Here is a 27,884-nt window from a genome sequence, read left to right as displayed (position 1 = left end):
ATGACTAAATTCCAAGGAAGCAAGACAAGAGGGCCTCGGTTTCTTCAAAAACACAGAACTGTCCTTGGGATGTGCATGTGTGCCCCTGCCAGATTGCCAGATGTAGCAGATGGAGTTAGCTCACTGCAGGTTTCCCATCACAACTGGCCAGCATTACTGGTTTACACAGCTCTATGGAAGAGCTTGGTTTTTTTTTTTTTTTTTTTTTTTCAGGTGAAGCTTGTCTTTGTGATTAGATTCTTTACTCACATGATTCTTCCTAACACCTCAGACCATAAAGTATGTGATGCTCTGAATAAAGCTGGCGATTCCATGAGACTTTAGTCTGAACCATTTTTAGACTCTAGTCTCCCATGTTCACACAGCCAAGTAGAGTAATAAAGAGTCTGTAAAATCTAAGCAAAACAAAATCATTGTATCAGGTTATTTTCAATTAAGTAAAAATAGGGTATATGAAGTACCTATGACAGTGATTTACACACGTAGAAATATTCTTCAAATATTTATTACAGTCATGATTACTATTATGAGGGGGTATGGTGCTTTTTGTGATTTTTGGTCTCTTTAATGAAACAATTAAAGAGTAGACTCAAATAAAAGCTCAAGGTCAATTTCATTAAAGCTTAAAATAAACACACAACAGGGAAGGCTAGCTGTGGACCTAAACAGGTGCCCAGAGAAGGAAAACAGAAGACAAGGAAAAGCAAAAATATTATGCACAAAAAATGTTATGAACAAAAATGAGTTCAATCAGCAGGGATGTTTCTTTTCTCATAAAGTGTTGGGACCTTTACTTTTAATTTTATCTTTTTCATTTTTATCTTTTTAATTCTCTACCTCCCTCTGTCCCTCCCTCCCCTTCTCTCCCTTCTTTGGTCCTTTGTGTAAATATATGGCTTCCTGCTTTGTGTTTCCTGAGTATGTGAACAAGTGGCTCTCTGCATTTATATCTGTTCTTGTGCCTTTTGGTGGGGGCTGTTTTACTTCTGTTTATTTGTTTTGTCCTATTCTGATGTGCTGTTATTTTATTGTATTTTACTCCGTAGAAGGGTCTTTATTTTCTAATGAAAGACAGAAAGGGGGTGGATCTGGATGAGGATGAGAAGGGAGGTGGGAAGGAACATGGGCTAGAGCATTATCAGAATACATTACATGAAAAAAACCCATTTTCAATGAAAAGTTTTAAAAAGCAATGAGGAAATACAGTTAGTAAGGTAGACTCATGTGAAAATGCCAGAGCTAATAAAAGAAAACTCCAGTACTCATCCTTAGTGTATGATTGAACTCTGGGAGCCCATACACAAGGAGGGATACTCTCTCAGCCTAGACCCATAGGGGAAGGGCTAGTCCCTGCTCTAAGTGATAAGACAGACATTGAGGACCCCCATGGAAGGCCTCACTTACACTAGGGAGCAGACGGGGATGGTATGGGGGCTCTTGCAGGGCAGGGGAGGAGGGGAGGGAAAGGGAACTGGGATTGACTTGTAAAACAAGATTGCTTCTAAATTAACTTTAAAAAGAGAGAGAAAAAAAGAGATGGTAAAAGAAAGAAGAAGTCCCATACAAACAATAATAATGCATAAATAAGTTTTAGAAGAATAGTAATTCACAGCAAAAATTACCGTGACTTGACTTCTTCACATCTAGCCATAAGGTGCGACAAATGTTCACTCCTCAACAACATATTATAAGGTAATTTCCATAGTACACAACCAAAAAATAAATATAATGAATAAACAGGATTTGTCACAGAATGGGAAATGTGTTTTTAAAATTTTAAATTGAGAGAAACTGATTTTTTTAATTGTCTCAAAAACAAAAACAAAAACAACAACAAAAAACAAAACAAAATAATGTAAAGCAAACATTCTAGTCTCTGAACAATAATCAAAAGACTATAACACATTAAATCGTATTTATTCCCTTATTAAATATTGCCTGACACTGCTCCCATATCTTTGGGCCACTGTTTAATTACTGGCATGATACATTTACTGAGTCCGGTTGATAAGGATAATACTTTTCTGACAAACAGATTATCCTGAATAAAAACAGGTTACTTAGTGTAGAAAGACACAAACAAGATGGAAAGTAATGACAGTCCAGACCCTGAGCTGCCAAATATCTTTAAGAATGGGGAAAACAAGAGCTTTGAGCCTGTTGCACTAAGTGTAGTGTGCAATAGACTTTGCTGGAAACCAAAATACCAGAGAATGAGAAAATCACAGAAAAAGTAGACCAGTTCTCCACATGGCTCTATCCAGCTAGGTAATAATATGGAGGATCAAAGACAGGAAAATTAAGGGATATTTTGATAACTGGTTGTTCATAGAACATATTTCTAACAAATATTGCAATAATTTGGAATATAGTAAAATCCTATAAAGCTTAAAATGGCTACATATCGTATTTCCCCTGATCATTGAGTTGTCAATATATGTGAAAATAATTTTATATCTACAAAGGTAGGCTCAAATATGGAAACAAATCCTTAAAATTTCAACTAGGTAAATCAGAAGCTACAAACTGAGGTGAATATCAATTTTGTAAGTTAACCACATGAATATTTGCCATACAGATTTTCATTCAGTATTGTATTAGTGATTTTGGAAAAACTTGAACATTAAAAAGGAAAAATAAATGTAACATCTTTATTCAACATAAAGATAATAATCTATTAATTACTCAGGGAAAATTAATTATTAATTATTCAGGGAAGAATTTGTTATTAATAGAAGATTATAAACCATCTACATCTTTGTAAAAGTCACTTCATAGATTAAAGTTTTGCTAGCAAGATATCAGAAATAAATAATATTATATTGAATAATAATAATATAACAATAACAAGATTATTATAAACATATAATAAAATACAAAAATAAAACAAGTCAAGTGCCTTCTTTGAGACCCAGAAACCAACAACCAAAGATGAAACAATCATAAAACAATAATTCCATTTAGTACTAAAAAAAGCCAAATAGTTGTAAGTATAGTTTGTTGATAGCAGAGAAAATATATTTTATAATTATATAGTACAAATATAAGATATGGCATTCAAAAAATTCTTCTGAAAGACACCATCAGAGATTTGATGACTCAATTAAGGCATCTATCTTTTCCCCAATATGTCTATAGAATACAGATTTGTAACTATCCTAGTAATCATTTATTGTCCTATCAATTGATAAATACACCGTGAGTTTTTTAAATGGAAAAGAAAAGCATATCCTAGTCAGTTTAATTTTGCGCTTTTGCAGCTGAAAGTCTGAAACGCCTGATAGAAATATTTATTGTACCACAATAATAATTTTGAAAGTGGCAAAACACCAGGAAAGTATCTAGAAATAAACCCTTACATTAAAAATGAGCAAATTTTCTGAAAAAGAATAATAATAAACGTGGCAGGTGTATTCATTTGATAATTTTTATGAGTAATGAAAGCAGAAAGGAAAGATGGAAGGCAGGAGAGGAAAGTGGGTAAAAGAAACATATGTAAATTAAAAATCTTATATAATGTATATAAATATGTATTTAAAAAGTCCAGAGGTAAGTTCATAATAAAGAAATAAATATAAATAGTAACAATAACAATGAAGATATGATGATAAAAATGTAAAAAATATTCCTTATATGATAGTATAATAAGTGACCCCAAAAATTCTACCAGGGAATTCCTACAGTTGATAAATACCTTCAGTAATGAGGCTGAATACAAGATTAACTAAAAAAATAAATAAATAAAAGTAGTCCTCCTATATACAAATGATAAATAGGATGAGAAAGAAATCAAAGAAACAACACTCTTTGCAACAGCCATAAATAATATAAAATGTCTTGGGGTAATGCTAATCAAACAAGTAAAAGACCTGTATGGCAAGAACTTTAAGTCTTTGAAGAAAGAAATTGGAAAAGACATAAGAAATTGAAAAGATTTCCCATGCTACAAATTGGTAGGACTAACATAGTAAAAAAGTGGCAATCTTACCAAAAGGAGTCTACAAATTTAATGAAATCCATCCCCTTCAAAACTCCAACACAATTCTTCACAGGCCCTCAAAAAATACTACACTACTCAACTTCATATGGAAAGCAAGAAGCCAAGATAGCTAAAGCAATCCCATACCAAAATAAATAAATAAATAAATAAATAAATAAATAAATAAATAAAATAAAAAATAAAAAAATAAAAAAAGTACTCCCAGAGGTATCACCATCTCTGACATCAAGCTGTACCATAGAGCTAAAGTAATTAAAAAAAAAAAAACAAAAAAACAAAAAAACAAAACAGCCTGGTACTGGCATAAAAACAGATAGTTGGATCAATGGAATCAGATCAAAGACCCTGGCATAAATCCTCACACCTATGAACACCTGATTTGTGACAAATAAGCCTAAATTATACAATGGGGGAAAAAAGGAAGCATTTTCAACAAATGGTGCTGGCATAACTGGATATTCATATGTAGAAGAATGCAAATAAATCCATTTCTATAGCCCTGCACAAACTTCAAATTCAAGTGGATCAAGGATCTCAACATAAATCTAGTAACACTGAACCTAATTGAGGAAGAAGAGGGAAGTAGCCTTGAACACATTAGCACAAGAAACAATAGTGGGGGGAAAAAGCAAATTCATCTTGTTGAGAAAGAGTAAAAAACAACCCACAAACTTGCCTAAATAAAATTGAGATGTTACAATTTTAATTAAAGACTTAATTAAAGACATTTATTCATGTTTGGAAGTGATGTATTTCACAATGAAAACAACAGCAAAGACCTAAACCACAGGATTTCAACTTTTGCAGTTGAGTTCTAGGAAGAATGAGATCCACTCTTTTTAAAGACAGTGAAAGACTTTTCATTCTTGATAATATTTTTAGTGTTTCTACACAGATATTCTAAGTCTTCACTATAATAAGAGAACTTCAAAGATAAAGACATGAAATCATCAATTTCTGAAATCCTGGACTATGTAGTGATTTCAAGGCCAACTAAGCAACATGGTAAAATTCCATCTCAAAAGGCAGGGAAATGGGGATATGTCATAATGGTAGAGCCCTCAGTTTGATCTATATCTACTAAAAGATATGTAGATAGATGAGAGATAAATAGATGGATAGACAGAAAGATAGATAAATGATAGATAGAGAGATAGATGATAGATAAAGAAATGGAGAGATAGAGAGGTACATATGATAAGTAGAAGGAAGATGAATAGATAGAGGATAGATAGATAGAGGATAGATAGATAGAGGGTAGATAGATAGATAGATAGATAGATAGATAGATAGATAGAACGATAGATAGATAGATAGATAGAATGATAGATAGATAGACATTTGTTTGGTTTTATCAGGGACACATGCAACTCTTCAAACCATTCCAGTTTGAGATATTGTCATCTTTCTGAAGGTAAGTCCACTCACAAGGAATCAATCAAATCTATCTGTTTGCTGTTTGATAGATTTGACATTGAGTTTTCTGTTGTTCTCAGCATGAATAATTACAAGAGAATACATAAGCTGCATGGAAGTACAACATTAAAAATAAGTTACAAAAGCCTACTTTCTTTTCATTTTATTTATTTGCTTGTTTTTTGTTTATTTATTTGAGACAGGGACCTAGCATCCATACTAGGTGGTTCATGATAGTCTATCACTCCAGTCCCAGGGCATTTCACTACCTCTTTTGGCCTCCATGGGCACCTATATTTACATCAGCAGACATAAGTACACATTATTAAAAACAAAGAAAAAGAAACATAGATTGATGAGCTGAAGATTCTTCACCCACTAATTTAGTGACATCTGACAAAATTGAGGGTAGCATAAAAAACAAAATTTGCTAAGAACTTGGCAGTATAACTTTGTGTTAAAATCCCAGGAAGATCCACATGTCAGCAAATTATGCTCTTTTTCATTTTACAGACTAGGAGCATTATCAGAGGACCAGACACAAACTGCTCATCTTTGTCCCTCATCCAGATCAACATGAGCCAAAAAGAGCTCAGGGATTATCCCAGAATGATTTGTTAGTGAAGTTATTTGTTCCAGAGTGAAATCCAATGCAATTCATGAAAAATTTCAGGCTCTTGAGATATTTTTATCAGCAGGGTTTCAATCAGTTTGACCAACAGGGCAAAAGACTGGGCAAAAGCAGACTGGCACACTAATCTGATAAAATATGTGTTACTTTTTATGTAAAGGGAAGGATACTGCTGAGTGAACAGATGGAGGAAACAGCTCACAGGGCCATACAATATCACTTCTTGAACCCGGAGCAGAATTTTAATGTCCAATTTTTTTCACAACTGCATTTCAGAAATGTTTCATCATGTGACCTTTCTGTATACCCCACTCCTCTTTTTGAACCCAACTGTTTAAGATTATGCCTCAATTCCTGATCTTACATTTGATTTGGCAGTGTTAAGAGAGATTAATTTGTCTCAGGTTCACAGATCCACAAATGTGTGTAGGGGGATTTTACTCAGGAGCAGTGCCTAATGTAATATACTTAGAAATATCCCTCCCCAATCAAGACCCTGTTGATGAAACTGAGGAGACTGAGCATATGCTGGGAACTTTAGAAAAGTTAGGAATTTCTTTTGAAACAAATATGAAAAAAAAATTAACAACATTGGGGTCAGAGGATGGATTGTGTTGTACTCCAAATTTAAAAATATTTCCCAAGACTTTTCCCTTACAGTATCCTTTTCCTACATGGTACTTAGTTATATTTATGTAAAGCATCTCACTCCTGTGGTTCTAGACTGTTCTATTACATACCCTGGGAGTAATAAAGTTGATTCTTTTCATGTTGAGTTGAAGCAGGCCATTGGCCATACCATAAACTTCAACATGAATAATAAAACCCAGAGATAGATATTGTGGTTCAAGCTGAAGAGCAGAAAAGCAAAGCAGCCAAACATAGGGAGTTCTTACCTCTACCAAGGATGGGAAGCTCCTGTCATCATCATGCTGCAGACTGAATACACTGTACTCCAGTTTCTATGCACTTTATATCTCTCTGTAGTGCTGGGATTAAAGGCAAACACCACCATTGTCCAGCTCCTATGGCTAATTATCATGGCTGCTGCCTGGCCTGCATGGCTGACTAGTATGGCTAGCTATGTATTCTCATCTTCTGGCAAGCTTTATTAGATCAAAAACAAAATATCACAACAATAAACTTATGTACTGCCAGTGTCATTCTTCACATTACACAAGTCCGTAGTCATACTCGCTTGTCCCAGGGGGATACTTATAGGGCATCTGTGGCTGCTCCAACTCATGCAGTGGTCTAGTAGCTGCACTGTGAATAGTGTACAGTGGAGTAATGGCAGTTACACTATCTCATCTCCAAGTATCCATTGTTTGCCCTACCATAGCTACTGGTACCCTAAAATGTCGTAAGATCTCTGTCTTTTAAAGCATCATCCTTCTACCAGTCAGCATTTGAGGGACAGCTCCAACTAAAGAAGGGAAGTCACTCAAAAGCTATAGAGGACATAGACATTCAGTGTTGGCTCTTTTAATTCTGAATGTGTTCTGGGTTTTTGTAATAAGAATATTCTCTCTCTCTCTCTCTCTCTCTTTCTCTCTCTTTCTGTGTCCTCATGTTTCATGTTTTAGGTTGTGAGCCTAGCCTTTAATGGCTAAGCCATCTCTCCAACCCTCTTTCTCTCTTTCCTTCTCTCCCTCCATCCCTTCTTCTTTTCTCTCCTTTCATAATAAAATGCATACACAAAGAATGAATCCCATATTTAAATATCATTTTGAAAATGTTTTGGCATGCAAAACAGTAGATGTTCTTGTAAATGAAAAAGTTATTTACTTAAAATGCTCAGTTAGGACCATGATTCTCCAGGAGTTTGACAATCATCAGAGAAAATAAACATGGAGCAAGAATCACCCTCATGCTAACATTCTCATGTGCTTATGATTTCATTTTGATATGAGGTTTTCCAGTTGTTGAGTGGGTGAGAATTGTGAGAAGCAGCTGAAGGTAATTGTTCAGACAAAAACAGAACGTGGAGGTAGATTACTGACATGGATCACACGCCATGTGACATGATAGTTTTGGTAACATCTTCCTCAGATATTCCCCTAACAACAACTTCATGAGTGACTAATAAGATAAAATTACTCACTTTTTAAAATATTTCTGATAAAAATAAGAGCTATTTGAGGTAAACAAAACTGTTTTAATATACACAATATTAACTTCAAAGGGCACAATACTATAGACCTAAATTCTGGAGTAATGGTATAATAAGATTTTAAGTAAGACAGCATTATAAGTCTTTTGAAGTAAATGTAAAATATAGGAAAAGTCATTATTTAAGCTGGAATATGCCCAGATAATGAATTCTTAGCAGTTCATTTTTTTAAGCAGCCAAAGCATATATTTTAGTAAAGTTGAAATAAAAGGGTCAAAAATAGGAAGCAAGAGAAAATGTTCCCCAGCTTCAACTGAAACATCAACCTGCTCTGTACAAAAGGAGAGTCCTTGTGAAAACTGAGAAGGAAAAGACTGTTGTGCTGCTGTCTTTTCCCTATGTATTCACTCACAGTACACAAAGAAAATAGGAATAAAAACAAAATACCTGTGGATTGTCAGAAAACAAAACGTAATAATTGAAACTATCCTAGCATTTCAGAAAATTATATATCAGCACAAATAAAATCTTATAGGAGACTGGAGGTCAAGGGAAGGAAGAAGATCATAATGAATTTCATTAATCTGTATACTCATGTACGAAATATATTTAAAGAGTTTTTAAATAAGAAAACTACAGACAATAATGTAAGAATTATAAGAATGGTTTAGAGGAAAGACAAAGCAAGGCAAAGAAACATAATGAAAAAATGGAGACTACTATTCCTAAAATAGCTTGGAAAATTAAAACAAAAGCATAGAACTTGAGAGAGTCTATTTTATCCATAAGACATCCCAGGATACTTAACAAACACACTTTTGTAAAAATGACTGCTCTCATTGTTGCTTTGTTTGTTGAGGATAACAAGATCTCACAGTGTTGCCCATGCTGGGTTGGTCTCATTATCTTCCTGACTCGGCATCTCTCATTTTGGGGACTTAAGTATGTAACACACACATGGACAAATGACTAGATGTTAAAGAAACAAAAATCAATTGGTCGTGTAGAGAGAAATAAAAGTAACTCCTAAGGATATTTGGGGCTCAGTACAACCTGACTCAGGAGTGACATCTCAGTTTGAACAAGATGACAAAGTTGAAGGATATCCCTTGGGTGATTTCACAGACTGGACCTTTTGTTTTCAAGATGACATTTTATAGCTCTCTAAGCTCATGTGCTTTCAGGAAACAAGTCACCTTGATATAATGATTTGTGCAGTAAGGAACCCACGGAAGTTTCCACCAGAAGTGAGTTAACTGGGGTCGTCTCAAAGCACAGGGAATTGAATTCTATCAACAACTGTGTGAATTTGAAAATGAATTTGGAAAGCCCTGCCTTTCTGAACATGAGACCTCAGTAGTGGCCTGAATTCTGCAATATGACAGGAGACCCGAAATGTGAGTCTCTAACAACTAACATGAGATCCCTAAATATTTGTGACATAAATGAAGAGGATAGTGTTTGCTTTTAAAATGTATACACTGTAATGGATTGTTGACTTGATACATAGCTTATGTTGTATTTAGTACAGTTTTAGTTCCTAATAAAGAATTGAGTGAATCTAGCTAAGAGTTAACTATCATATATCAGGAGTCAGATTTATATTTTGTACTATTTTTAATATAATTATTATTATATTGTTGATTGTCTGTGGAGCAGTGTTATCTGGTGAGAGGTTAATTGTCTTGTTATACATTCCTTTCAGATTTGTGGAGCATGTAATATCTCTCAGTATGAAGCCATTTCTAATTATAGACCCTTGAATACAAGAATCTAGGACGAGTTGATTGATGGCTCATCAATATAAAAAGTCACAGGATGAGATAAGAAGTTAAGTGATAAGCATCACTAACAGATGACCAGGTTTATTCATGGTAACAATCTTCTGATCACTAATTGTAAGGAACCAGAACACAGCATACCAAGACATTATAAGCACCCACTGTTTTCATTCAGTAACTTTCTTTATTAGAAGAATTACAAGCATACATCATTTATTATCATTTCTTTTCCTTATCCAGATTCAGCAATGACTAAAGGCATACCTTTCCACTAACACCAACAGGTCTTTGAAAATAATGGTGATGGAAATGTATGGTTCATTAAATCACATATGAGAATTGCAATGGCTATAATTTTTAAAAAGGTTAATGATAATTCAGACAATTTAAGGTACACGTTTATATTCATTTGACTCAAAATTTAATATTCAAAAATTCTTTACTATATTTAAACATTTTTACTATATTCATGGAAAAACCTATTGTTAATACTAGAAAAGAAATATTGCCAGTGTTATAATTGTGCAGTCCTCAAAACGTGCAAATGTTTTTAACATCAACCACAATAAATATATGATTATAAAATTATTAGTTTGCCATACCAAGAGAATGAAGATAAATATTTTAATTCTGACTTTCCTTTCTATATTCTATATCCATTATTTGCCTATTATTTCTCAAGAACAATTTTTAAAAATCACTGATTCCATAATTCCATAAAGTCAAAAATATAAATGAGATATTATTCCTTTCTTTTCATTTAAAAAAAATATCTTTTCTTCCCCCTTTCAATGAAATCTCAATGGATATGATTTGATCTTAAGTAAAGGGAAAATATTATCATTTCGTATGTTCCTTAGGTTGAACATTATTTTCACTTTATTATGTGCAAGATATCCAGTTCTTAAGGATAATGATGAGGGCACCTCAAATATGATTCTTCACAGGAATAAGACAAGAGACTAAGACACCAAGACATTTAAAAAATGTAAGTGGGTTTTACTCATTAAACATTAGCATGGGTGAACCATATATTTTAAACAAGTGGTTCTCAACTTCCCTTTAATACAGTTCCTCATGTTGTGGTGACCCTCAACCATAAAACTGTTTCTTTGCTACTTCATTACTGTAATTTTGCTACTGTTATTAATCATAATGTAAACATGTAATATGCAGGATATCTGATATGTGACTCCTGTGAAATGGTCATCCAACCCCAAATGGGTTGCAACCCACAGGTTGAGAACCACTTTATTAAACCCTATGTTATGGTCATCATCAGCAAAAGGACTTGTAAAACACTCATTCAATGTTATATAAATGAAGGTCTAGAGGCCTGGTGTTGATTAAAGAATGTCTCAGGAGTGTTGAGTCCTAAAGAGATCAGCTGATTTCCGCACTTTCAGAGTCTCAGCATAAATGAGGCACTGCATTTTGGCTGGCTTACAGAAGGAAAATCATTGCCTTGTACTTTGGAAGGCCAGGGTCACAGTGTCAGCAAGGCTGGTTTCTCTAAAGGGGCTCTTGTATTGACTGATTGAGGGATAGCTTCTCTCTCTCTCTCTCTCTTTTAATGGCCTCTTGTGTGTACACATGTGTGCGCATGTATGTGTGTGTGTGTCTGAGCGTATGTTTACATGATTCTAATCTCCTTCTTACCAGTTCATTGAGAGCCTCCCTGTACGATCACATGAAATTCCCTGTGTCAGGGATTTTGATACTAGAAATGTGGTAGGATCATAATCCAGTACATAACAGCCCAAAGGATTTATCTTTCCTTAATGAAATAAGTTAGAATGATAGAGTGCACAAATAGTGATTCCTCTGATGTGAATTCATGGAATAGCGTTGACCCTTCTTGACACACTTTGGAGAGTTTTGAACCAATTTCTTTGAACTCACCCACAGAATGGTTTTGAATATTCTGGAAACCAATCCTCAGAAACCTTAGTTGTCCTGAATAGTAATCAAAACCCATGTGAGTATATAGGATAGATTATAATATCCTGATATCCAGACTCTAGTTGCTAAATTTGAAAAGCACCAAGAGATCTGGTGGTACTAATGTTCACACAGATGTGAAATTGTATTATTTCAATGCCACCTAAATATGTGATTCATTCTTTCCATCGAATGTTCAGTTCTGATGAACGCAGCTGCTCAGCTCTGTAATTTCATAGGGATAAATGCCTGGTGGACTTAAGGAGACAAGCAATGAAGATTTGACTAAATGAACATCATGTTAAATGAAATCGCTAAAAATATTTCATTAAATATACATTTTATTTTTCTTTTTGGATTTGAATTCCTATCCAATGAAGCATCCACTTTTTAAAGACACTGAATAAAGATATCTAGTATGTTTGGGAACCTTCAAATGACTGATTACAGTTAATCAACTGCATGGCAGTACATAGAATAAAGCATGAATGCTTTAGTTGTATTTCCATATTTGCTATTCACCTTAAAGCTCTTGAAGCCAATGTTGATGTCATAGATTTCCTTTAATATACAAACTTCTTCTTTACAATTAATGATATATTTAACACTGAAAATTCTGCTTTATTTACCATATATTTGCACTTTTTCTCTTCTGAAAAATTACAGGTTCTGCTTGAACAGAGATACTGCCAGCATCATTTTGTTTTAAATCTTAATTTCCCTTCCTTTGGCATATCTGATAAGACGCTTGCTCCCGAGGCCATGGTTTTGGTTGCTTGTTGTGAGTACTCTTGGAGATGAAACACTTAAATTGAGGTCAAGGTTCAAGAAGCAAACAATAACTGGCCTTTCATTTTAAAATCGCCACTTGGAACCCTCCTTTCAGCACCAGGTTGGCATAATTCACACAAATTTTATTCATAGCAATGAAGAATACTATTACTCTACTTCCCTGATTAAGAAATATGGAATAGAGACTAAAGGACTGGAGAGGTGGGTCAGCAGTTAAGAACACTTGCTGCTCTTACAGAGGCTCCAGGTTCATTCCCAGCACCCAAGTAGAACTGCTCATAAAATCCTGTAAGTGCAGCTCTGGGAACCACAACACCTTCTTCTGGCAATTATGGGCAGCTGTACAAGCATACAAATAAAAGAAAAAATAAATTAATATTAAATACTAAAAGATATGTTAAAAATGAGATTGTGGGAGATTTAATTTAAAAGGAATCTGAAGGAAATACTTTGCAATTCAGTACAATGTGACATCCCAGTTGGGATTTAATGTGAAGTCACAGCTACCAGTATTATGAGAGAAGATTCCACTTTGAAGAGATTGATGAAGGAAGCTGCTTGCTAAAGAAGAAAGCTGGAAACAACATGACTTAATGAATGCTCTCTCTATATACACACAAACTAATTCCAGAACATGACTTACATGTTGATGTCCTATGTCTCAACCACAGGATCTAATATCATGTGAGTGCAATTCATCCTGTTTTGTATTTTCAGTTCTTTAATGTTTCCTTGGCTTCACAGTTAGTAAAAGAATTTTGGCATAATATTCTCTATACACAATTTATTACCACATTTCCTATTCAAAGTGGTCTGTGGAAGAAGTAAAGAACATATTTTATTTTGTTTATTTGAATTATTTACTACTACTAATTATGTGTCTATGATATATGTGAATATAGATGCATGTGTGCCATAGTACACTTGCAAACTAAGGAGCAACTTTCAGAAATCAGTCTGCCTTTCCATTGTGGGTCTGGGGAATCAAACTAAGGCAGTCAGGCTTACATGACAAGTACTTTTACCAACTGAGCCATACCATATGGTTGCAGAGAAACTATTTAAAGTTAAATTTCACTCAAATAACAAAAGTTAATGACATACGACTTGAAGAAAATTCCATTTAATAAGCATATTGGTATGTTACCTTCCTAAGAATTTTAAGAACTCCCACTTCCTTTAAATACAGGACATTTGTTGTCATCTACAGCTCCAAAATATGTTGTTAGATCCTTGATACAGATTCAGTTGTGGGGTCTAGGGTCCATTATTCCACACAGATGTGTGCAGAGACATTTCCATAGTCATGGGGGGGGGTGAACAACATCAGATTCTGAGTCATCAAGATTTGATCTAAGTGAATTTTGGATTGTATTTTTCTTCTTCTGTCTCCTGCCAGTAAGATAGATATTAAAGGAGTAAGATTTGTTTTATTGTTTTGCTTTTGCCAGACAAATCAATAAAGTTAATAGAAATAGAATTCAGCTTCTCCATAAAGATTTAACCCTCAGCAAAATTGGTTCCCTTTTTAAGATCTTCTTGTTGTCCACTTTTGGGCAAACCACTTAATCAATAAGTGTCTGTTGAATTGAACATCGGGCATTTGCAGAGGACTCTGCTGCACTTGGAGACACTGCTGAGTATGGCAGTCTCTGTCTGCAATGACTTGCCTTTTGGTTGTTGTGTCTGTAGGAATTAAAGAGAAGGAGTATTTGACTCACTAAGACAAGCAGTTCTTTGGTTGGCATTTCACACTACCATGGATTTTTTTGAAATCCAATGAAAGAGGGACACACGAGCACCATTTGGAAGTCAGTAATCTTAGGGTCTATCCTGGAAGCGCTTTGTGATATCTTAATGTGTTTTTCGGTACTTCATCATCTTGATTTCTTACATTACTTTTAATTTAAAAAGTTTTCAAACACTGTTTGTTGTTAAAACATAATTATTTCCATATTTATCTAGTTAGTTTGGGGGATTAATGTTCTTAAATTTTTCCCTCTTTCTTTCAGAACCCGAAAGCCAACAATTACATAACCAGACTTGCTTGCAGCTGCCATCCCTCTCTTCCTCCTTTCCTGTCCTCTTTTCTCCCCTTTTTACTCTTCAAAGTCTCATACTAGTCACCTGCCATGTGTTATAAAATAAATTAACTAAGAATCATGTGAATTTAACAGTTTTGACTTATCCTATGATGAACAGTTTGAACATAACACTATGTGGCAGGTGTCATTGTATGTGGCTCCTGAATGATACATACACTACAATAAGGCCAAACAATATCATGGGGGAATTGCTACGCTTTAAGAAGACTCTAAATAATAATTTATCTATAATATTTTTGTTTACATAACTGATTTGTTGGGTTTTACCTTTAATCTGTAGCCTGTAATATGCATAAGAGCAGAAGCGCTGATGAGTCCACATGTGTAAACATCTGGGCTGGGAATAGAGAGGGCTGAGTTTGAAACACAGAAGGAAGTGATGGAGAAAACACAGCACTATGAACTCTATTTTCTTGGAAGCCAATGTGTTTGCCAATTGATTCAGCACTAAATCATTAGACACTTTGCAATTCCTTTTTTTGAGACAGTCTCTCATATTTATCCTGATTGGCCTGGGACTTACTCTATATACCAGCCTGTCCTCAGAGTCACAGAGGTGACTCAGCCTCTGCCTTTCAAATGATGGGATAAAAGGCAAATACCACCCACATCCATCCTCCTTAATGTGCTCTTATTATTGGCATGGGCGAAATTACCCTCTTATATGTAGAAAAATAGAGTGAAATATATATGACACTAAAGTTTTTAATTGTCAACATGGAACACTTGGGCCAACTCTATTTAATTACTTTGATTTTTTTTCTCTCTCTCCATAAATCTCTACTCTAGGGAAAGCAAAAATACATAGCCAAAATTAAGCATTACTTCTTGGTGACAATATGCCATAATCTGTATTTCTCTTCATCTAAGCATAAAGTTATGCTGAAAAAAAAAAAAACAACCAACTAAACAATCAAACAAAAACCCAAGGATGCCAAGGATGAGGAGTTGGGGCTATGTTGGACTAGAGGTGGTTTTATGGAAATTTGTCACCAGTGGAGAGCTTTGAGACTTCAAAAGCCCATGCCAGAAATTGTGTTACCTGTGGATCAGGATACAGCTCTCAACTACAACTCTAGTACTATGTATACTGTGATGTTCTTTGCCATGATGGTAATAAACTAATTTCTGAAACTATAAGCCAGCCCCCATTAAATTCTTTCTTCTATAAGAGTTTCCTAGGTGATGGTATCTCTTCACTGCCATACAGTAGTGACTAAGTTAGAAGTATCATTATTTCTTTTTCCTTCCCTTCTCTTAACTTCTAGGTGTTCTGATGACACTTGAGTTATCATCCTCGCTGTTAATAAAATTGATCCTCTATTCTCTATACTTTATTAGCTGATATCTTCTCTTCCTCCACATGCCTATTAGCTTTTCTCTGAGTCAACCATTTACTATACAATTTAAGGGGGAAAAAAGTGGGTAAGGACTACTTGTTCCATTTGTTTTTTTGTTTGTTTGTTTTTGTTTTTCACTCCAGCATATAAAATTCATGTACTTATTTAATCCTAAAAACCCTTCTGATACATGTGGTTTATGGCAATTTTAAAGTAGAGAAGCTTAATTCAATGAAATTTAAAACTGTGATCACAAATAACATGTATGAAAGGAAGGGAAAATTAAGATTTTAACTGAGAACTCTTTGATTTCAGAAAATGTTCTCTTGATTCTAGCTTGTCTTGCTTGCCTTCTGTCTTCAGTACAGACTATAGCTCCATTGGTTTCATGTTGTTCACCAATTCTTCACGAAAACCAAATTTATCTGTATATGTAATATATATGTGTGGTTGGGATAGGCTTATGAGTTTGAATATGTGATACCCATCGGTTATGGCATTGTGTATGAAGGCTATAAAACTGAAGGGAGAGGGAGCATTATTGGAGGAAGTGGATTAAGCCTTGGGATTTATAGCCCATCACACTTCCTGTACATTCTGTCCTTCTTGACTACAATTGCAATGTGACCACATGACTACCACTCCTGCTAGTGCTAGGAGACATAATGTGTGCCACTGGAGTACAAGCCAAAATATACTCTTTCCTACTTAAGTTGCCTCTTGACAAGTATTTGGTGACAGCAACAATGAAAATAAATAATGCACTGACTACTTACTAATTTTTAGAGCCTTTATGATTCTCCAGGGCATCTGGCTATGTGGCTTTTTGTCTTTACATTTCTATGGATTTTACTTTCTCCTTAAAATTAAAGTTTCAGATTAAAAACTGGTGTGTTCTTATTTTAAAGAGATCATGGGTGTTAAAGGGGAGGTTTTGGAGAGAGGAAAAGAGAAGCAAATTGAGATACTTATGCCATCTTTAAACTCTAAACCTAAATATTACTATAATTTCTAGAGAAACACTGGGGATAATAAAGTGATATGATGACATTAAAGAATTTAATTTAGATAAAAAGATTTGGAGGCTATGAATATGAGGATTGGTATCCTGATTAAAGGTAATAAGATTTCTGTCAGATACAATGATTCTGTCTGATGGTCTCTTACGTTGTAATATCTATCAATATTTTTTTTTTTGGTTTTTATCTCTCACTCTTTTTGAAAATAGATTCTTCTCTCATACAATATATCACAATGACATTTCACTCCCTGCAACATCCCCTTCCCCTGAATACACTCCCCTCCTTTCCTCTTCAGAAAAGAGCAGACCTTCAAGAGAATATAGTCAAACAGGACAAAGCAAGATACAATAAGACCAGGCAAAAAAGCTCTTCTATGGAGACCGGACAAGGCAACCCAATAGGAGAAAAGTGTCACAGGAGCAGACAAAGGAGTCAGAGACAAACCTGCTTCAACTGTTGGGATTCCCACAAAAAAAAAAAAAAACAAGTAAACAGCCATTATATATATGGACCTGATGCAGAGCCACTCACACCCTGAGCTAGCTGCTTCCATCTCTGTGAGACCATGTGAGCTCTGCTTAATTTATTTGGTGAGCCAATCATGACAGTTCATTGCAATGATGGAGAGAGTACATTTTGCTCATTAATACAGTGGTATACAACTAGGTCCTTTTATGTTTTTTTTTGTTGTTGTTGTTGCAAATCATAAAGATATACATACTTTTGCACATGTGTTTATTTGAATGTATTTTATTTATAAAAATGTACTTATCAATAGAAATATTATCAGTAAATGGTCTTCTATGCATTCAAGGCTATTTCCCATTTTCTCATCTATCAGGTTCAATGTAACTGGATTTATGTTGGGGTCTTCAATCCACTTGGGCTTGAGTTTTGTGCATGGCTATAGATAAGGATCTATCTGTAATCTTTTACATGTTGACATCCAGCTATGCTAGCAACATTTGTTGAAGATGCTTTCCTTTTTCCATTGTACTTTTGGCTTCTTTGTAAAAAACAAACAAACAAACAAACAAAAAAACGAAAAAAAAAAAAAAGAAAGGAAAAGCAGGTGTTCATAGGTGTGTGGATTAATATCAGGGTCTTCAATTCAGTTCCATTAGCCCAAGTGTCTTTTTTATGCCAATACCAAGCCATTTTTATTACTATAGCTCTATAGCAGAGTTTGAAGTCAGGGATGTGATGCCTCTTCAAGTTCCTTTATTATACAGGATTGTTTTAGCTATTCTGGGGTTTTGTTTTTCCATAAGAATTTGAACATTGTTCTTTCAAGGTCTATGAAGAATTGTGTTGGGATTTTGATGGGGATTGCATTGAATATGTAGATTGTTTTTGGTAAGATTGCTGTGTTATTATGTGGATCCTACCTATCCAAGGTCATGGGAAATCTTGAAACACAAAATGGGCCAGTAGCAAATCCACAGTGGTGAGGTATTTCATCATGATTACAGGGCTTCTTTTTTTCTGGTAGTGAGAATATCTTGGATACTGATAAAAATTCAAATTGTTTAGCAGTGTGAATTCTATGGAAATTGTTTAAACAACAAGAAGGTATATTACAAAATTAATTAGAAAGCTATCAACAACAGACCTTCCAAAGTATTCTTAAAGCAAATTAATTTTGAATATAAACCCTTTAAGTCACCAGTTATGACACTGTCCTTCAAGGTTAGACTATTTCCATGTTGTCTTATTGCCATATTGAAGTGACTTTATATTCTTCTGTCAGAATTTATACTGAAATTTTATTGTAAAATCAAAGCTACTATGCAGTATATTCTAACGTTCATTTATCCTGTCCAATTTGATGAAAACAGTACCCACTTGACTCTACAAATTACCAAACACTAAAGTCCACTTTAACCCTATCTAATTAATAAATTGCACTTAAATTAAAATGAACAAGGAGTTGGGTGAATATGGAATGGGGTGTGCATGCAAGAGGAGATATGATCAAAACACAATGTATGAAATTCAGTATAATACAAATATTGTAAAAGAAATAGTGAATAAATACAAATAACAGTGACTATTTTGAAAGAATAAATGAATAAATACAAATAACTGTGACAAGTGGTTAAGGGATATTAGCCTTGAAGGGACATCTTACACAGAATTCATCTTTTGCTCATTATAAATCTATTTAAAATTAGAATTTTTAATTGACAGAGGTGAATTAATGGCAAGTATTAATGAGGCAGTAATTGAAATTCATATTAGAAATTGAACTGGAGTGTGCAATGATAATATGTCTCTATTCTAAACTCAGTAAGTGTAAAAACAATGAGTGAGATTCAGAGTAATGTATTTCTATGACTCAGCATATTGAGAAGTTCATGCAAAATTAACCACAGGAGTCACCTGAGCAGAGCATAGCAGAGGTTGCTGGGTTGCTGGCATCCAAGAGGAAAGAAAGGGCATAGAGCCCTGATCTTTACATACTGATTCCTGTTCTAGAGGCAGCATCAGGATCCACCATGATTAGAGCAAGATGCTAAATAAAATAAATAGCAGTTATTATAGCAGAATGAGCTTCTTAACAGAGAAATAGGAGGCAAGAGGAGTTTCAAGCCAGGATGTGTAGAGGCAGCCTCAGGACAGAGGATATGGGAGAGATAGAAACAGGGATTGGGGAAAGGAAATAGTTATGAAGGGAAACTATTTGAGACAAGTTTTATTTGGACATCTTGAAGTTCCTACACTCTATACCATCTCCAGTTAGGTTTTATGTGGGTTATTCTTAGTCATATACAGGGTGGTCAGCCACTATGAGTCTATCAAGTAATTTTTATTTTTAATTTTGTTACTTGCATCTGAATTTCATTTGAAAGGTAAAATTTAAAAACAAGGAGTTACAGGAGAAATATGATCAAAGAAAGCAAAGGCTATTTGCCTCACCATTGATGACTTATCTTGAAACTAACTTACATTTATTTAAACATGTTTTACCACCACTTGGCAACGTTAGTAACCTAAACCATTCCATGATTAAATAAATGTTAGCAAAGGTTTCTTTTGCTTGTGGTGATGTTAATCCCAACAGCAAGAATAAGACCAATACCATAATTTGAGCCAAATTTGAAGCAAGCTTCCTTATTTCTTGGACTGGAAATAGATAGCCAGCCGCAGAATCCAGGTCTTATGCCCCTTTTAAAGAGCAAAATCTCCAGTAGTTTTACAGACGAGAAAAAAATCACAAAAACTCATCATGTGCTCCCCATGTTATTAGGGAGAGTAAGGATGTTCTCAAAAACAAGTTAAGTCCATGGGTTGGAGAAGTTCAGATCCCAGGAAACAGACAGCAATTCGGTAAATAAAAACTTTTTTCACAGTACAGCATAATGTCTCCTGCCTTCAAAATGGAGTCAGGTGGGTTCCTTAATGGTACTCCATTTTTTTCCCCTGATCAATAAGTTAATTGATTTATCTGTCTCTGTGAGATGCTGTTATCTGCTTTGCTTCAAAGAGAGAGATTAAAAGCGACTCTTTTGAAAACTTATTAAATGAATCTGAACAGGAAAATTGGGTGTTTTACTCTTTTGATTACTTTTCCTGTTGGTATGATAAAATCCACAAAAGCATCTTCAGGAAGACTTTATTCTGGCTCACAGGGTATTGCCCGTCCTGACAGGGATGCCAATGTGGCATCAATGTGATTCATAATAAAAACAAAAACAAAAAGTAAAACAAGGGCAGAAAGTGATGAATGTGTGCTTCCCTCCAGCTTCATTTCTTCGTGTATAAACAGCCAGAATCCCAGTAAGAATTCCATCCACAGTGGGTCTTCTCACCTCATGTAGTAGAAACAGATAATCTCACACAGACGAGTGCAAATGCCCTTCTCCTAGGGTATTCTGGAACATTAAGAGTAGTCACCAGGTTGAATAATTGTATAGTACTTTACTAATAAATTGATGTCACAAAAAATCTTAATAAAAATTTTAGTAAGATATAAACTTTATTCATGTTTAGGCTAGCATAAAAAGGAACAAAGGGGGGAATTAATACAAGCAAATCATAATGACTAATATATATGAAGCTGCCATAATGAGATCCATAAAAACGTGTGCTAAACAAGTGTTAGTTTTATGCTTATATCCTTTCTTTAATGGATTAAACGATTAGTACTTTTAACATTTTCACACAAGTTATCCATATCACTTACAAATACATTCATATCCATTGATAAAGTAATCTTAGGCTATTATATTTGTAAAAGTTAGTTTTGTAATAATAGTTGTTTGCTAGCATTCTTAAATTTCTCCCTTGATAATAAAGTCAAATGAAAAGAAGTAGGCAACGTTATCAATTTAAAATGCTATTATTTTAATTGCTAGAGTAGACTTGAGCTTCTCAGTTTATAGCTGAGAGGACAAAGCTACTGTCTCTTATTTCCCTAAAAAAGTCCCTAGAACTCCCAATACTTCTTTTCAATCATATTGTAAGCATAGAAATATCAGGGTTCTTTCTTTTTAAATTGTTTGAAAACATACAACTAAACCAATGAAGCCCTCCATTGATAAACCTATAATTAAGAACCACCTGGAGTAACTAATAATGTTTCTAAAATATTTTTGAAATAGGACTTTTCCATTGGGACATTTGAGATGCTGGAAGAATGTATCTAAAACATATTTTAAAAGTCTTATTACCTCCATGCATAGTGTATCTGAGATTTAAATTTACATCCTGGGTTGGAGAGAAACGGATTGGTTGTCAAGTTTCCTTCCCTTGCTCGGAAAATACACCTGCTTGCTGATGCCCACTGACAACTTAGACAGCCATACGTTTTGCTTTTGCAATACCATGATATTCTCATCTCTGACTTGTCTAATGCCTAGCTGGTTGTAGTTTCCCAATGACTTCCATTATTTAAAGAACAAGAAAACCTGTTTTCTGAGATGTAATTTTTGTTGTCATTTCTGGGGTCCCATGGCCATCCACTTGGCAGTCAGCATTTAGGAAAAATGCCTAGTCCTCCTTAAGTGACCTTTAAAAGCAGACATGCCCACCCCACTTCCTCTCCAGCCATGTTTCATACAGACAGGCCTGCTCTTAACTAATAAAACTCTTAAAGTGGGTTATGTGGTACATCCTGTGGTCCATTCTCGAGTACAGTAAATAACAATGTTGACAGACAGATGAAAACAATCTCTAACAATCAATTCCTCTTGCCCTTGTAACACTCATACAGCTGTTTCTCTTTTACCTGTCCCACATAAAAGGGACCTCAAAAAGCTGGAAGAGGCTGCTGTGTTAATTTAGGGTGAGACAGTCCCAAATGTACCTCTAAAATAAAACTTGTTTAATTGGGCAATGGTGCAACCGGTCTTTCGCTGAGATTTTCAGGTTTAACACAGTATGCTGTTTTCAGTAGGCTGTTGCTTTCTTTCTAAAATGGGTGAGTGAACAGTCTTACTAATGTTAAATTTACTCTGTGTTAGTCCATGTAAAATCTTTCTTGGCATGGACCTCATGGCAACTGTTCATCCCAATGGTGAGAATAAGACCACTATCACAATTTGAGCCAAATTTGAAGTCAGTTTCATTTTAATTGGGACATAGTCAAGAGCTAGCCAGAAACTGCCTTCTAAGTTGGGTTAAAGAGATTAGTCCTGAATCCATTTCTTTGTCCCTTTTAAGGAGTAAAATCAGGAGTAATTTTTGGAAATACAGAAAAAAAAAAATAAAAGAAAGAAAGAAAAGAAAAGATAAAAAAGAAAAGTCATGTGTTCATCATGTGATTAGGGAGGGTTTGGGGCCAGTCAGAAAGGGTGTGGGAAGATCAGAGAGGGTCAGGGCAGGTAGGGGAGGGAAAGAATGTTCTCAAAAATAAGTCAAGGTCATGGGTTGGGAAAGGTCAGGTTCCAGGAAACAGAGAGCAACTCAGCTCCTACAAGGAATGGAAACTTACTTTTCACAACACAACATAATGGCTCCTGCCTTCAAGATGGAGTCAGGCAGGGTCCCTCATAACGATTGCTGCTTGACAAGTTTCCAGCATTTCAACTTTGTGGATCACAATGTTCCCGCACTGTTTTACTTTCATTTTTAATGATTCGATTATACCTTTCCCTTGGGAAAGGATGAAAATACACAATGACAGCCTCTCTCAAGAAAATAATTCTTTGAAAAAAAAAATTGCCACCATTAGGGAGCCCTGTAGTTGATAACTCTGCCTACACCCATACAAGTTAACATCAAGCTGCTGGAAAATATAGATAATGCATATTTGATCATTAAGACTTATAAATTCCTAAGGTCTACTCAGGTTCACAGTGATAGTTGTCTAGCCTTATCTTTGCTCCCTTTTAAGGTCTGGCTATTAGAATAAAGTAAGTAATGTAAGAAACTGCAATATTCTATAGTGGAGTGGCTGATCTCCCAAGGAAGTTCTTTTCCAAAGTCCAGGCATTCAGACAAGTCCCTATTTCCTCAGAGGCTTGAGGAAAATTTTTGTTTGATAAAAAGTGAGGGAAATTCTTACGTCTGGCAAGAGCAACTTGTGGACCTTCCATGCCGATTCCTCTACCCCTGATCTCAAGCCACACCCCAGCTCACATACCTCCTTTCTCTATGTGCAACTATAGAGTTTAAAAGATATGTTCTTTTTAAAATAAACTTGCTGGCAACTATCTCAATTGATACTCAGATTATGTCTGTGTGCACACATCCTTTTTGGGATTTGAACCTGTTCACTTTCTGTCAAATTAACTACTATTTTTAAAGCCTTTGAAGAATTCCCTGACTTGATATGCACTTGCAATTGAAATCTTGTCCCTTTCATGTAATGTCCAGTTCTAAATTGGAGTCTCCTAATTGAATTTTAGTCTACATTAAATCTGGGTCTGATTGCAACCAGAAGGCAAGTAGCAAAATATAACATCTTTCCTTTAATTCTAATACTCAAGATTTATGTTAATCCCAGTAGTTTCCATATCTTATTTCTGCACCAGGGTTTTAATTATAGTTGAAATGCAATGATTTAATCTCAAGAACTGCCACCTAAGTAAAACTGTCAAGGGTTGTTTATTGTAAGAAGTGAATAATATTGAGAAAAAAATACCTTATAAACAAAGCTTGCCATTTATTCTAAAAGGTTACTATAAATAAAAGATGCTATTTTAACTCAATTTTATTCAATACATTTAGCAAGAGGAAAATAGGAAAACAAAACCGAGACTGTTCTCTTGCTTTTTGTTTACACAAGGGGTTAAAAGTATCTTAAGTATTAACATCATTTTAAATCCTAAATGAGCATAAAATGTACTGTATAATAGATCCATAATATATATCTAAATACATTGTATGATCTCCACACTCTTATGTCACTACAAATAAAAATATAATAAGAACCACATGTTTGTCTAGAAATTCTATTACAATAGTCTATCATAATATTGAATAGTCTATTCAATACTTGACTACTAACATGTCAATTGATATCATTTGGTTTAATCAAATTCTCTGCACACCCAAGGAAAAAAAAATGCATTTGTTATTGGGTTCTGAAGCCTAGTAGGGAATGCTGACATTGAAACTAGAAGCATTTAAAGTCCAGTAATATTCTACTAGTGCTTTCCCATTTAATTGATCATCTTGTTTTCCTGGTGGGTTGTTTTTATTTGTGTTGTGCTAGTGAGAGAATTAAGGCACTTTGATAAATCTTTTATCAGTCTTTCTCCTCTGCCTCCTGTTGTCAAACATGGTCCATGAATGAAGTTCTATGAGGAGAATTCTGAGGGCTTGTGGGAAAACAAGACAAAGCCTTGTGACCTCTGTTCACAATAAGACCAGTTGTTCTTGAAATGTGTTTTGCTCCCCTTCCAATAGTAAATAGAAGTGAGTTTATGTCAGGTTACACTTCATCTACTATTATTTTTCAGATGACGTTTCCAACTGCAGCTTGTCCTCATGACTGTACATAATATAAACTCTCATGTGACCTTTGCCCATTTGACCTTCCTTAACCTTCAGAATATAATTGTCTGATGCTCAAATGAAGTTGGCTGTTGCATGGTACTTTAGTTCACTTCAGTTTTCAGGCTCAGCTTACTCTCCCAGGCTCACACTACCAACTAGATCAGTAATATACTGTGACTTCTTCATGACCTTGAGACCCAGTACAACTTCAGTCAGAGGCATATAGCCTCTAGCCTCAGGGTGCTACAGAGTGATTAGATTGTGAGTGTTACATTTTAAGTTTTAATTATTATGCCATGGGACAAAATTGCCTCTGATGTAGATCTACAAATCCCTTTCCCAAGGACAGATAGTTCCTGGAATGCTGAAGGTTGTTATTTATGGAAGATAAAAAAAATGTTTTTGCTTATCCAACCAAATTTGATTGACCATCTACACTGGATATGCTTGATCACATGTGGGTGGGGAGTTCTGTTAATACCACCAATCAAGAATAAGACCACTATCACAGTTTAAAGCCAAGTTTGAAGAAAGTTTTAATTAAATACTGGCCTGGTAGATGGGCTCTAGTCAGGTCTATACCTAGGTCCCAGAATATGATGCCTAGTCAAGGTTTGTAGCTGCTTAAGGAAACCCATATTTCTTTGCATTTCCCCTTAAGTCTAATCAAAGTCAAGCCTATACCCTGGTGTACCTCCAGCCTACTCCCAATCAGGGGCAAACATATATTCTGATGTATTTCCTGCCTGTGACCCTCCTGCCCACATGTGATCAAAGCACACAGAGCACATGGGTCAAACAAACTTGTTTAGGGGAGTAAAAAACTACATGGCCTGTTATGTCCCATCAACAATAGCCTCCAAATTTCAGGAACTATCTGTTCTTGGGCAAGAGGTTTGCAGATCAGAGACATTGTGTTTAACGACCCCTTAAGCATAGTAATTAAAACAAAATGTAACTTCAGATCTCACAGTTCACAAACAGGGAATACTTCAGAATGTATGCTTGTTCATGATTGGACCTGATCGGAAATACTTAAGCCGCTACAAACTGTTACTCAGGACCATTTTTTTTTCTGAGAAATCTGGCCAGAGAGTCCATCAAATTTAACTTTAAACTGTAGGAATTGTCTAAAGTCTTGATCCATGGGATTAAGAGACAAATTGCCTGCAGTCAGAGGTGCAGTCATGATAAAACTCATTCTGAGTCATCACATAAACCCAGAGCCTTCCAGACACAGGTGACTGTGTAACTCCCACCCCTAAATCACCTTTCATCCCAATGTCCCTTTCATAGGTGGCTGTTTTGTCTATAATTTTCCCTGTAGAACCCATTTTAGAGAATCACTACTCTCAATTCTCTGCCTCTAGTCACAGAAATCAGCAGTGTCGATGATAAATGCTGCCAGGACTTCCTGCAACCAGCTTGTGGGTGTCCTCTGAGCACTCCAAGTGCAGCCTGTGGAAAGGGTAACGAAGATTTGCCATCTTCTTAAACACAGAAAAACAACTGCCACAACAAATCAATATTCACTTCACATTATCTCTTCCCAGATTCATAAACTCTAACTTCCACTGAGAAGCTCTTTGAAAATGGTTTAAAATTCATGTCTCTGGAAACTACTGAAACACTACTGGGAAGCTCTAAAATGCTGCCCGGAAACTACATTTTAAGCCCAACCAACAGGTAATTGATTCTGAGGTTTTCTGGTGGTGCTCTGCTTTGGGACTCCTACTTTGCTTTCTCAAGCCCAGTTATTATGAGCAAGTAAGTTGCTTGTCCACCCCTGTAATTGTAAAAGCAAAGCAAATGCTAAACAATCAATACACTGGCGCAAAAAAGGGGGGGGGGGAATGAAAAGATAAACTAAATTAAACAATTAATCAAACAAAAAAGTCCACCAAAGCTGAAATATAGCATACAATCAATATCAATGGATTAGTAGATATGTGACCTTTAACCTGAATTATCATAAATTCTGTCCAGAGTAGAAAAATGGTGATGGTAATGCCCCTGGCAATGTGTCAAGTTAACGAGCTACGTTCTCTGAAAAGTGTTTTAGTTAGATACAGACTTTGGGTCAATGAAAAGAAACAGAAATGTTCTTACCTAAGATTAGATGATCCCTAGACAAACCATCTAGAAAGAAGAAAGAATGAAAGAAAGAAAGGAAGGAAGAAAGAGAGGAAGGAAGGAAGAAAGAGAGGAAGGAAGGAAAGAAGGAAGAGGAGGGAGAAAGGGAGGGAGGAAAGAAGGAAGGAAGAAACAAATGAATTCACATTTGTAAGATAATTTTTACATTATTTTGAGAAAGATCACGTGGTCTGGTAATTCATCTATAAAATAAGAATAACACTGGCCTTTCCTGTGAGGTGGAACAGCTCTGGCAAGAAAAGTGTACCGTGCCTTGTGAACTAGAAAGTGTATAAACTGATGTCACGACTGCTCCACGATGTGGGAAGGTTTGATTGGAGTTGGGAGAAAGAACCGCCAGTGGCATCCAGAAGAGTCCGGAGTAGAGAGAGAAAGAAGTATACTGAGGATGGCCAGCAGACTGGACATTACAGGATTCTCTGAGAGAGAAGGGAAGATACCAGGTGATAGAGGATAGAGAGAGCACAATAGGACTAGGGGGGCCAGCGCAGGGGCTGGAGCAGAGAAGATTCGGCATAGCTAGGTTATAACAGGGTTAACTATCTGTGGGGAGAGAAGGGGCAGGAGACTGGGGTGGGAGCTTTGAATCTATACTACCTACTTGTGAGTAATGAACATGGATATGCTGATAGGTGCCACAGGTAT

Source organism: Phodopus roborovskii, unplaced genomic scaffold (assembly GCF_943737965.1).
Source record: "Phodopus roborovskii unplaced genomic scaffold, PHOROB, whole genome shotgun sequence".
In the NCBI taxonomy this organism is placed as follows: Eukaryota; Metazoa; Chordata; class Mammalia; order Rodentia; family Cricetidae; genus Phodopus; species Phodopus roborovskii.
This window is presented reverse-complemented; position numbering follows the sequence as displayed.